Source organism: Antechinus flavipes, chromosome 3 (genome assembly GCF_016432865.1).
Source record: "Antechinus flavipes isolate AdamAnt ecotype Samford, QLD, Australia chromosome 3, AdamAnt_v2, whole genome shotgun sequence".
NCBI classification, from domain to species: domain Eukaryota; kingdom Metazoa; phylum Chordata; class Mammalia; order Dasyuromorphia; family Dasyuridae; genus Antechinus; species Antechinus flavipes.
The window spans coordinates 399,972,203-399,986,158 of NC_067400.1; positions in this window are offsets into that span (position 1 = coordinate 399,972,203).

A 13,956-nucleotide genomic window follows, 5' to 3' on the forward strand; every position below is an offset into this window, starting at 1 on the left:
AGCACTTAATAATCTTACCCCTTCTTATATGTTCAGTTTTATTATACCTTACTCTGTGACATTGACCTTCTTGGTGCTCCTGACACATGATCCTCCATCTCAAGACCCTGAATGCTTTTTTACCACTTGTCCACCAAGCCTGGAATTCTCTCCCTACTTGTCACCATTTCCACAATTCCTCCATTATTACTCTAAGGTTTATCCTACGCAAAAATCCTTTCACAGTTCTTAATCTTAAAGTTTTCCTCTGGGATTAACACAAATTTATCATACACACATATCCATATCCCGCCCCCGCCTCCCCCACCCCCACATACACACAGACAATCTTGCATGCTGTTCCTTCCATTAGACTGTGAGCTCCCTGAAAGCATAGACCATGCTTTTATTTTTTTTTTATTCCTAGCTTTTAGCACAGTGCCTGGAACATAGTAATTACTTAATTAATGTTAATTGCCTGATTTGTAGAGGAGTAAATAGAAACTAAATGCTGAAGTATTAAAGTCTTTAAAGTTCTCTTATTTTAAAGGGGAATATCCTTTTCTAAAAGAGTAATTCATTTTGAGAATCTGGAATTTTAATTTACAGGGAGTGTACATTTTGCTGTCAATTCAATATCAAAAAGATTGTCAATAGTTGAATGAGCAGATTCGTTATTGTTATGCAAAATATATAGTAAATATAAAAATTATGTCACAATGAAAATAACTTAAAATTCATAGAGAATTATATGTTCTTGCACTGGAGAAAATTAAACAATCTGAATTACTTTTATGATAAAGGCACAAGCATATATTATATGCTTACTATATATCAGACACTGTAGTAAGCATTAGGGATATCAAGAAAAATATAATTTTGTGGCTTAGAATTTAAGTTCCTGGTGGAAACTATCACTTAAGCTGAAAAAAATGGAAGGAGGTGGAAGAAAAGGAAATTTGATGACCTCAATGTATTCGCTTAACCTCTCTGCAATGTACATTTTGTTCTCTGTAAGCTGGGAAGAATAATAAATATACCACATCTCAAAGAGGATCTATAGAAACAATATATGTGAAAGCACTTTAAAAACTGTAAGACTGTATATAATAAGTATAATAATAATTATATCTCCTTTGAAAAATAAACTTTGGAGATTATGTCTATGTATATGAAATAAATGGGCTTCAAGACAACTAATCCATCCAGTGTGACATGCTTATTAGAATCATAGAATGTTAGCACTGGAAATAATGTGGGATATTGTTTTGCCTAAGCCCTTCATTTTACAAATAAGGAAACTACTCAAGACAATATATGAATTATTCAATGTATTTTAGTTATTTAGTGGCAGATTAAGTATTAGAACTCAGTTCTCTTTACTCCAAGTACAAAGTTTATCTTGATAGTAGTAAGGAAAGATGACAAATCACTGGCTTCATGTAGAAAAAAAAAATAAGCTTTGAAAAGTGTTGGGAAAGGGAAGAAAAAGTCAAAAGAAGTTTGGAAAAATATTCTTAAATGTCATCTTGTTAACTGAGTGGAAAAGAAGTAAGAACAGTCTCTCTCACCCAAATCTTTGAACAAGGGAACTAACCAGTAGAAATTCTAAATGTTTTGTGTTTCTCTTTATTCTTCTCTAAGATGCATATGTTCCCAGGAGTGACTTGGCCCAAAGTCAGAAAGCAAGGAAAGTTGGAAGAAAGAAAAGTACATAACCTGATTACTAAATTGAATAGAATTCAGAGTTAAATTACTTCTGTCCTTATTGCAGAATAGGGACAAGTCATTTCCTCACCCTAGGCAAGGCCTGCAAATTACACCCCCTATTTGTGACTTTCATCTACAGGCTTTGTGCCTCCCTTGCAATGCATTCAAATTATATGATCACAAAAGAAGTAAGCACATGTCCTAGAGAGCATTCTTTTCCAATATAAAAAGTACATTTATATAAAAAAATTAGTACTCTTAAAAAACGTATCTTTGTTCACATGATCCTTGTGTTGTATAATTTCTTGCCTACAAAACTTCCTGTTATGTCTCTTTCTCTACATCTTCTGAACTTTCCTTATTTTATATGTCGTCCTGGAATAACACTCAAATCTGAGTTTGAAAAGAGTGCAGAGAAATTAAGAATGACAACTGTGAGAATTTGCATTATAAAATTTTAAAAATTCACTTTCTGATCTTGATCAAATACCTTAAGCTTGTTTGCCTCAGTTTCCTCATTTGTAAAAATGAACTAGAGAAGTCTTTGCCAAGAAAACCCCAAAGATCATAAAAAGTTGAACATGAATGAAATTAATAAACAGCAACAAATTTTCTAGTAAAAGCAGTTTTGTACACTAACAACTTTTTCTGTATTCTCCTTTTCACTTTTCAACCTTACATAATAAAAAAGGAGGGGTCAAGGAACACTGAGCTTTAAGCAAGAAATGAGCATTTTTATTTTATTCTTATTTTCCTAGTGAGGAGCATCGCACTCCGAAATAGAATATTGGGGAAGGGCAAGATGAGACAATGTACATTGCCATTCTACAGCTCCTGGGATTTAGAAGTGAATGAATAATAAGAAAGTTCTGAAAAGATTGTTTTATTACATGTAGTATTATTGAATAGAAAAGATTTATTCCAGCTTTCCTTAATGAAGGGAAAGATAATCTGGTTTGCTTTGGGGATCCATGACATTAGAAATTTGTCTTTTGCTTCTTACTGGTTCACATCCCCATGAGCTGGCTATTTAATTCTCATGGGGACCCTTCCTGTTCTTTCTATACTGAGTCATGTCATGTACTCATACATCAGAAAGACAACCTCATAGCACTATACTCCCTAGAGGATACTCTGGCTAACCTTCAGATAAAGAGAGGGAAACAACCATTCTTCTTGCTCCTCTCTTCTTTTTTTCCCAGACTTTTCTTCAATTCATATAGTGCCAAGTGGAAAATAAAGCAGTCCCTTGATTTCTTTTTATTCCCTGACTCCAACCATCATATTTCACATATTCAATAAAATAATAAAATATCCTTGATTCTTTGGGACTTTGATTTTTTTTCTGCTGATTCCAGATATTTTCATAAAGTAATATATGTCATTAAGTATTATTATTCATATCTATATTATAAAGCATTGGTGTCCTTAAAAAAAAAATAAGAAACAAAGAAAAAAGTACATTGATTTCTCCTTCAGGAATACATGTGTGTGTGTGTGTGTGTGTGTGTGTGTGTGTGTTTTCTCCAAATAAAATGGCTGAAAGACAGTACACCTAGAGATAGATTTTGCTTAAAGATCAGAATAATTGCAAGTCAGACTTCTTAAAACTTTCTCAGATATCAGAGTAATCCATAAGTGTCTCTATTCTTTTAGCAGATGTTTTGTGACATGAGAGTGCCAACTCAATTTACCAAGGACAAGAACACTTAGCAACTTTTGTCTACCTGTCTGCTTCCTTAAATACTCTGTTCTGGGGAGTACTCTGGAATCTCTAAAGAGCTATACGCAAAAGAGTCATTTCTGGCTAAATAAATATATATGAAATAATAGCTATCTAAAATACTCAAGAATTAATTTGGATGTTTAAGCAAGTTCTTCAAAGTTTTTCATAATTTTCTTTTGTTATATATAATAAATATAGGAAAGAAACTCAATTTCCCAAATAACGTAATAACTGCCAAAATTATTTTAAAGGATAACATTCAGAAAAGAAATTATTTGGGATTTGAACATGATTAACCAAGCAAGAAAGATTTTATTATGTCCCTACTCCATTCTATGCTTTATGCAATGATCTGAGTATATAGAGTTGTAATGAAAGAGTCCTTGACCTTTAGAAGCTTACAATCTATTAAGGGAGAGAATATGCACATATATAAGTATATATCAGATAAATAAATGTGCTTTTTTTTTTTTTTGAGAGGACACAAGCAGCTAAGCTAATTAAGGAAAGCTTCTTACAAAATTTAGTACTACTAAGGGTATTACCAGAATATAAGCTTTTTATAGACAGATTGTTTCCTGACAATTAGTGCAATACTTAATAGAGATTATTTTATTGAATTGAAGGAGGAAAATTGAATTGAATTTGACATACATTTATTTTCTGTATTATTTACATACCACGCACTGTATTAGACACTAAAGATAGAAAGATGAAAAACTATTTGATCTCTGCCCTCCAGTTTTTAATTTAATACAAGAAGGACAAAGGGAATGAAAAAAAAAACTACAAAAATACAATTAAAATAACTAAATTCATGAGAGTGGCATGAAGTATTAAAGGACAAAGAGATTGGTTCTAGTTGGAATTATTAGAGGAACCATCATGAAAGAGGGAATTGAAGAAAGAACATGATTTCAATACGTGAGATTGGGGAAAAGAGTCAAGTTTAGGCATGGAGAGTAGAGGAAGCATGGTTCGGGATATAAAATTAATGGAGGTAGGAGAGAACAAGTATGACTGAGGAATGATGAAAAGTTGTTTAGCTAAAGAGCATTGGGCTGGGAGTACTGTAAACTAAGGGTGAAAAAAACATTTTGAATCCATATTATAGGAAGCCTTGAATGTTTGCTTAAGGAGTTTATATTTCATCTGTGTTGGAATCCTTACTAACTGCTAACTAATTAGAGTTGATCTAATCTTACAAAAAGATGTTTTGGGCAGAACCTGAAACAAGGTTTGCAAAAGAATTATATGGGGGCTAGACAAAGATGCTCCTTTGGAGGAGATCATAAGACGCTGTGCCACAGTGGGCACAAATGCTTATTATGCCCAGACTATGATGAACATGGAAAAACAAGGTCCTTCTTGGCAAAGGAATTCTAGAGAAACTCGTCGATGTTTTCAGTGTGGAAAAGTTGGACATCTAAGAGCCCAATGTAGAAATGGAGATACAATGAGAAGACAGGGTGAGAGAAAACCCAAAACCCCATGTCCAAAATGTAACCGAGGCTTTCACTGGGCCTCTAAATGTATATTGACCCAGAGAAATGAGAGGCAGGGCCCAGCTCCAAAGTATCAATCAAAGGACAGGTGGGGCATGATAGCAGCTGAGGTTACACCCAGAGAGACTTTAGAAATTCAGAACTCTGATGTCAACCAACAGAAAAGCAATCAGGATTACAGTTGGGAAGAATACAGGCCTTTTAAGACAACAAGGCAATATCCAGTGCAAATAGCTCCAATGTAATTACCAGATGATGAGGAGAAATCCCAAATTTGGTAAATAGAAGGGAATTAGGTTAATTGCTTGGGGAAGAGGATCTGCTTATATTTCCACAGGTGGAAAAGGCTAACAATGAGACTGTCAAAAGAACTTTAAAATCTTCAGCTTTCAGTTCCTGGAAAACCAGCAAGAATCACTGGATTCCCTGAGGTGAAAAATTGTTGATGAGACTTTTTGCAGTACTTCAGAGCTTACAGGAATTATTAGATTCCTGGCACATGAACTAATGGACAATGGATTCCTTGTGGACTATTTCTAGGACTTATGGACACAGATAAATTTTCAGGTTGATTCATGTTATTTGTTACATTACTACTAGACTGTGTTATATTGCTATGTGCTTATGTAAATTATGTGTAATGTCTCCCATATTGATGGATTTATGTATACCCTGTATATCTGTTACAAAGTTCTGGCCCATATTGATGGATTTATGTGTACCCCTTCAGAAACCCACTAATCTGATTTGATTTCCTATTTCCTTTGGTTTTTCATCTAACAAAAGAAAGGGGGAGATGTTGGAATCCTTACTAACTGCTAACTAATTAGAGTTGATCTAATCTTACAAGAAGATGTTTTGGGCAGAACCTGAAACAAGGTACTAAGTAGAACTAATTAATACAAGGCTTGTGTTCACACCTTTACTCATTGGAGTTCAATGAGTTCACACCTCCCTTGAAGCTCTTTGGGCCAGAGAGCACTATGGGAGAAAACCCACAATCCCTCTCTTGAAGGAGCATAAACAGAGCTTCAATGGGCCAGTCAAGGAAGTTCTTCAGAGTGAAGAAGCTACAAGTCGAGATTTCACCGGAATGACATGAAGAGTGGAGCTGGCTGGAGGCTGAAGAAAGCAGAGGCAGAGGCAGAGGCTGAAGGACAAAACCTTTGGATTTGGAGACATTCGGAGGGAGCTCTTGGAACCAAGCAGAGAGATAGGCCTCTAAGCTAACCGGGCTATACTGGAGATAATAAAAGATCTGAACTTTTATCACCTGGCTGCGTTTTGGGAAGAAGATCACCACATTTTGGTGCCCAAACAGAGACCGACAAAATCCTGATTCCAGGGAAGGCACCCAGAGAGAACCTTTATAATATTTTAAAGAAGAACAAGAACCCAACATTTGAACTCCAACACATCTGGTAGATAGTTACTGAAAGGTTTTTGAAAAAGGAAGGAATGTATCAAATAAATACATTTTGAATATTCCTTCAGCAGCTATTGGAAGGATGGATTGGAGAGGGGAGAATGGAAGCAGAAAGGCTAATTTGAGTATTATTGTAATAGGTCTAAATAGATAATCTTAATGGATATAAGGGAGTGGATACAGTCAAAATACTAAGGATGGGAGAATGGAATGTAAGAAGTATTTGAAAAGTAGAAATAGCAACCCATTGGATGTGAAAAAGAAAGAAAAAAGTTTTATAAAATAATAAGTAAAAGAAGTTATTAAGTATTACATTTCTAAGTATTACATTAACTCTTTAGAAAAAAATATTATTAAGCTATTATGACATAGATAAAGTCTCAGTGTGTATTTATTTTATGTTATATATAATGGAATAGCACAATTTCCAAACCACTTAATTACAGTAACCCAATCAACTCCAGATTGGTACTGGATTAGTGTAATTGATCAAGGTAATGGATCACTAGACCCATATTTTTTGGTCTTTCTGGTTTGTGCAACTAAATAAAGAGACCGTGGCTGATCAATATGATTGAAAATCATCATGGAAATAATATCTTTAATTTGTACAGCACTTTATACACTGCTTTATTACATACTGTTTTTTAATTTCTGCTGTATTTTCATTCCTAGCACTTAGTATGATGCCTGGCATAAAGTCATTAATTTCTCATCAATGGACTATTTATTTGGACTTTTTCTACTGGATGGCAGATATCTGAAGCCATGAATAATTAAAAAGAGACAATAACTTTAGCTAAAAGTATCAAGTAAAAAATTCAGAAAAATAACAGCAATATTGGATAAATTAAGAAATTTTAGAAACCAAAGGAAAATAACTAGTCTCAAATCATTTTTCAAAGTCCCAATACATTTTTCCTTTTTAAAAAGGATGCTTAATTAGCTAATCTCTAAATCATTACATTGAGTTAATTCCCTTCAATAAATATCATTGAAGATAATTTAAGTTTCTTTGACATGTTTTAAGAGCAAGATCTTGTTACATTGCTAATTGAACATGATCATTATAATGTGGATAATGTTTAACAAAGGATGTACTGAAAAATCATTATATTGTATAAGTTCCAGGCTTTATATTTAAAATTCTTTAAGTAGTTTTTTGCATCAAAATAAGATTTTATTTTTTCCATTTAATACTATTTTATTTTTTACAATTACATGAAAAGATAGTTTTCAACATTTATTTTTATAAGATTTTGAGTTCCAAATTTTGTCTTACTCTCTCCCCTCTTTTCCTCCCTCTCAGAAAGCAAACAATCTGATATCAGTTATACGTGTACAATCATATTCAACATATTCCCACACGATGTTGTGAAAGAAGAATCAGAACAAAAAGGGAAAAAAAACATGAAAAACATAAACAAAAAAGTGGACATTTTGCTTTGATCTGCATTCAGAGTCTATAGCTCTTTCTCTGTGTGAAAATAGTATTTTTCATCATGAGTCTTTCAGAATTGTCTCAGGTCACTGTATTGCCAAAAAGAGCTAAATCTATCATAATTGATCACACAATGTTGCTGTTACTATGTATAATTTTCTTTCCATTCTCCTTATTTCCTTCAGCATCAGTTTATATGTCTCTCCAGATTTTTCTGATATCCACCTGCTCACCATTTCTTATAGCAAAATAGTATTCAAGGACATTAATATACCACAACTAGTTCAGCCATTCTCTAACTAATGGCCATCTCCTCAATTTCTAATTATTTGTCACCACAAAAAGAGCTGCTATAAATATTTTGCATATCTTTTTTATTATATCTTTGGCATATGGACCTAATAATAGTATTTCTGGACCAAAAGACATAGACCATTTTATAAACTTTTGGGCAGAGTTCCAAATGTTCTCCAGAAGGGTTGGATCAGTTCACAACTCTACCAACAATGCATTAGTACTCCAATTTCCTCCCTATTCCCTCCAATACATATCATTGTCTTTTCTTGTCATCTTAGCCATCTAATAAACATGAGGTAGTACTTCAGAGTTGTTTTAATTTGCATTTCTCATCAATATTTATTTAAAACACTTTTAAATATGATTTTAGATAGCTTTAATTTCTTCATCTGAAAATTGTCCATTGTCTTTGACCAATTATTAGTGGCAGAATTACTTGCATTTTTGTAAATTTGATTCTATTCTCCACATGTTTTAGAAATGAGACCTTTATCAGAAACACTGGCTATAAAATTGTTTCTCATTTCTGTTTCCTTATTAATTTGGCTACATTGTCTTTTTAAATTTAATGTAATCAAAATTATCCATTTTGCATTTCATAATTTAAACATCTTTTATTGGTTATAAATTATTCCCTTCTCCTTTTATCTAATGGGTAAATTATTCCCTACTCTCGTAATTTGCTTAATGGTATCATCCTTTATGTGTAAATCATGTACCCATTTTTACCTTATCTTGGTATACAGCATGAGATGTTATTCTATGCTTAGTTTCTGCCATATTGTTTTCCAAGCAGTTTCCAAGCAGTTAAATAATGAGTTCTTATCAAAAAAAAAAAAAAAAAAAAAAAAAAAGCTGGAATCTTTAGGCTTGTAAAACACATTACTATAGTCACTGACTACTGGATCCTGTGTACCTAACCTATTCCACTGATCCAGCCAGTACCAAACAGTTTCTGATAATTGCTACTTTATAGTTTTAGATCTGGTACAGTGAGGCCACCTCCTTTTCATTTTTCATTAATTCCCTTGATATTCTTGACTTTTTGTTCTTTCAGATGAATTTCATTATTGTTTTTTAGCTCTATAAAATAATTTCAGTAGTTTGATTAAATTAGCACTAAATAAGTAAATTAATTTAGGTTGAATTGTGATTTTTCTTGTGAGATTGGCCTGCCCATGAACAATTGATATTTTTTGCACTTGTTCACATCTAAATTTATTTGCGTGAGAAATGTTTTATAATTGAGTTCATATATAGTTCCTGGCTTTTCCTTAAGAATACTTTAACTATAAGAAGCTTGTCTAATACAACCATAAAACTAATCTAAATATCTTGTAGATTTTCATTTAAAATGATAAGACTTGCTTTTCAGATGTGAAATAAATATAATTAAATCTTTAAAGGTACAAACTATGCATAAAATGTCTTTGCATATAATAATTTTCAAAGCAGTTCTACATTTTCAATGACAATGTTATGTAATGGTTATTAGAAGCAGAAATTTATCATATATCTTTAGCAAAAAAGATGAAGGTATGTATCTTAATTCCATGAACATTCTTATTTGCATGGTAATTTAGCATATATTAATATAGTATGATATTCACTCATAATAGAGATTAAATTTCAATATTATGTTTGTGTGTATAAAGTACCACACAGAACATAAAATAAACTATAATAAAGATTAACTTTATGATTTTGTTATGGAGCCATGAAAAATAAACACCATAAATAATTTTTACTGTATAAGACTTTTTAGCAATATATTTAACTTTTTATCTGATTATTAGAATAAGAATGGTACATTTACTGTTGCTTTCAAAAATCAACCAGCTTAAATAAGCAAATAACTTGAAATGATCAACATGTTAATTACTTTACTGCCTAGCACCACCTGTTGGGCACCTGAAGAAAGAATGAGATTTTAAACCTATAATCATTTAAAGTGAGGAAACTGTAATGAGGTCCATTTATTTTTTCCATAAACCTAATAAGTACAGTTCTTGGACATTATTTGATGAAGAAAAATAATGTAGGGTATGTTGAATCAAAATCAATGGAATATATGCCAAGAAGGGATCCATTGTAGCTGGTTGGCATGAAGAAGAGGTAATGAGAAGAGTTAATCCTGAGTGTTTTTCTTTGTGTTTCACTACTAAGAATGCATATCAAAAATATTTAAATGTATTTGAGGCAGTCAAGGTTCTTGGCCTTTGCTATTTCTGTATTTCACCTATCAGGTGACACTGTGCAAAGTAAATATTGGAAAAGCTGTGGAATCAGATCCTGCCTTGCCCTCCCTATTTTAATCACACAAGTTCAGCTTGCTCAAATGACCCATCTAAAGTGAGTGCTCAGCAGCACAGAATAGTTGAAACAAAATCTTGAATCCATGATCTTAGTTCTTCCAAGTTTTTAGTATTTCCTTTCATAGATTTCCACCTCCTCCCACCCACCTCACACTATAAACCTTTAATTTCTTCACTTAATATAACCCGTTTGATTCCTTTAAAGATATATGTAGGCAAAGCTTGGAGCAGCCTATGCATATATATGTCAGGATTGCATGATGGATGATAGGCTACATCCTTAATTAAATTTAATATAATTCTTTGGTTGATAATGCTCTGGTCACAACTGCTATTATTTCTACAACCCAGAAAGCTATTTCAGTTGTAGTTGAGTGCTTTATTTATGTCATTCAGAGAAGAACTCCTAAAATGAGAAAAGTATAAGATTAGTAGAAAGTAAATTTTCCACTGTTTTAAAAATAAGTTCAAAAACTCCTAATATATTGAAATTGATCACCCAAATAAATACCACTAGGCCTCATCTCAAAAATTTACTAACATGTTCTCCCCATCTCAACTTCTATCTTCTTCACTCACTCTTCTCTATCTCTTTCTATCTCTTTTTTTATTCTTTTATATTTATCTCATTCTCTCACTTCTCTTCCCCTCCTCCCATTCAATCTGCTTATAACTCTCTTGCTCTTCTCTCTCCCCATACCAATCTTCATTTCATTTATTTATTTTTTTTATTTTGCCTATTCCTTTTTTCTATCCTAAATTTTATTTCATTTTTCAGAATGTAGAATTTAAGTTGTTTTTTGAATATTTCTTTTATATATATACATACATGTATATATATATATATACACACACACACACACAAGATAAATAAAATTGTTGTCAAGGACTGTCAATAGGGAAAAAAAAGTACCTATTCTTGGTTTTGAAACTCCTAAAATATGGTGATTAATAATTTCATACTAGTCATTAAAATTTTAATTTTGATAAAATATCTCTGAACAAATACTTCAGACCACTTAACCTGTGTGATGAGTAGCATTTTTCACAAATTGTCAAGATGAACATGAATAATTTTCTTATGTTCACAGTTTACCCTATTTTGTCTTAAACTTTCCTTTGGACATTATACTTGAGGAAAAGAGAAAAAATCAAGTTGAACATATTCTTTAGTTTTTAACCTTTTAAATCATAGCATTTGATCTGCCACTCATTTATTAACCCAATAAGTATTTATTAAAGGTTTACAATATTTCAGGCATTGAAATAACTAATTTCATTTTGCTTGGAATCATCTACACTTGTCTGTTTTCTGAACACATATTTAATTCAAAATACCCTCAATTATATTTTACTATATATATAGGAGTATTTTTTTAAAATAAGCCTATTCAAACTTTTCAACACCTTAAGCAACTTTTTAAGCTTGAGTAACAATCATTTTTTTTTATCTTGAGTAACAGAAAAAGACTAATATTGTTTATATATAAACTTATTAAGTTTAGTAATTACTTTTGAATGTGTTACACAATTATTTGTGAAATAAGAAGGTTGTATTCCTAATATTCTTATCTTTAAAAACATTAAGACATCTGAGCTGTGGTTCATTTTAAAACCTTTTTCACAAAGTTTAATTTATATACATAATCAAAAAGTGCCATTGCCTCAGTTTTAGAGATCCAAAAAGAGACTAGTCTCAAATTGCTTTGTTATAATCCTGTTATTGCTTTGTTATAATCCTTCTTTTGCTGCTTCCTTTGTGATCTTGAAGGTTATTTGGTAAGCTTTTTTTTTTTTTCCCTGAGGTAATTGGGGTTAAGTGACTTGCGTAGGGTCACATAGCATTAAGTGTCTGAGGCTTCATTTGAACTCAGGTCCTCTTGACTTCAGGGCTGGTGCTTTATCCATTGTGCCACCTACCTGCCCCTGTAAGCTTTCTTAAATTACATTGTCTTGTTGTTTTATTTTTATCTTCAGCATTTAGTAATAACAATGCTTTGAACATGGTTGGTTGATTGATTATTGTCCTTTGTTCCCAAGAGAACCAAAATGATAGTACTGTATTGGAGTCAAGTTACAGTTTTTCTAATTGTGGCTGATCAGATCAATACAAGGTTGGAACACTTTTCCACACAAATGAATCATATGAACATTTGGAATAGATTCTCTAAGTTTGTGAACTTGTTTTTTTTTTTTTTGTTGTTTGTTTGTTTGTTTGTTTGTTTGTTTGTTTGTTTGTTTGTTTTTTTAAAAACTACTTCAGTTCTGCTTATCTTATAGAGAACAGTACATTCTTTGATGAGGGCATGCCAGGCGTCATGCAATCAATTCCAAAGTTCTTCAGAGAGACTTGAGAATGTCCTTACATACCTTCTTCTGATCTTCATGTGAGCCCTTGTGAGTTCTCCATAAAATAATCTCTGGGCAACAGCTTTAGAGGTTTCACTGAGTTCAAAATTACTTTTAAACATAGTAAATATTCAATAAATGCATTTTCATTAATTTATAAGTGAATAATGTAGGATCTTTAAAACAAGAGTTGTTAATCTTTTTTGAATCATGGACTTTTTTTTTTTTTTTCTTTTTCTTCTTTTTAAGCAATTTGGAAAAGCCTCTGAATCTCTTCTCAAAATAATATTTTTAAACACATAAAATAGGAGTAACATAGGAAAACAATTAAATTTTAATAAAATTATCCAACTTGAAATTGTTTTTTAAAGAAATACAAATTCTAATGCCCCTGTTAAGAATTACCACTCTAAACTGACTCCAACTTCCCAGAAAAAAGATAGGCAAGAATTAGTTATCTAAATAGTAAAAGCATCAACATGCTTTTACTTAGAGAATCACCTATTCTTTCAGAGAGTATAAATGATTATTTCATTCCTCATTGTTATAAACAGCTTCTTGTGGTTAGCTGTGCAGATAAATGACAGAGGTTGGAAAGAATCAGAACTTAGTATATGTTATTAAAATGTCATTGCCATAGTAATCCCGAATCATCCTAATGACTTTTCTGAAATGGTTTTCCCAATTCCAGGTTTAGTTATTTTTCTTGACAGTATGGTATGGGGAATAAAACATTGGTCATAGAATCAGGAAAATGTAGTTCAAATCTTGCTAGATATTTTCTACCTAGTTAGATATTTACTAGTTAGATAACCCTGGCCAAATCACTTATTTCCTCTGGGAGTCTCTGTCTCTCTCTCTGTCATTGTCTCTGTCTCTCTGTCTCTCTCTCTCCCTCTGTCTCTCTGTCTCTCTGTATCTGTCTCTCTGTCTCTCCCTCGTTCTCTCTCTCTCTTTCTTTTTTTTTCCTTCCTTCCTTCTTTTCTTTCTTTTTCTTTTCTTCATTCCTTGATTCCTTTTTTCTTTCTTCCTTTCTCTATTTCTTCCTTCCTTCCTTTTTTCCATTCTTTCTTTTTCTTTCCTTCCCTATCTTTCTTTCTATTGAAGGGGTTAGATTCAATGATTTTTAAGTTCCCTTCCAATTTCAAATTTATAATTTGTAATATGCTAGGGATTAGACACCTGGGAAAAAAATCCACAACAGTGTC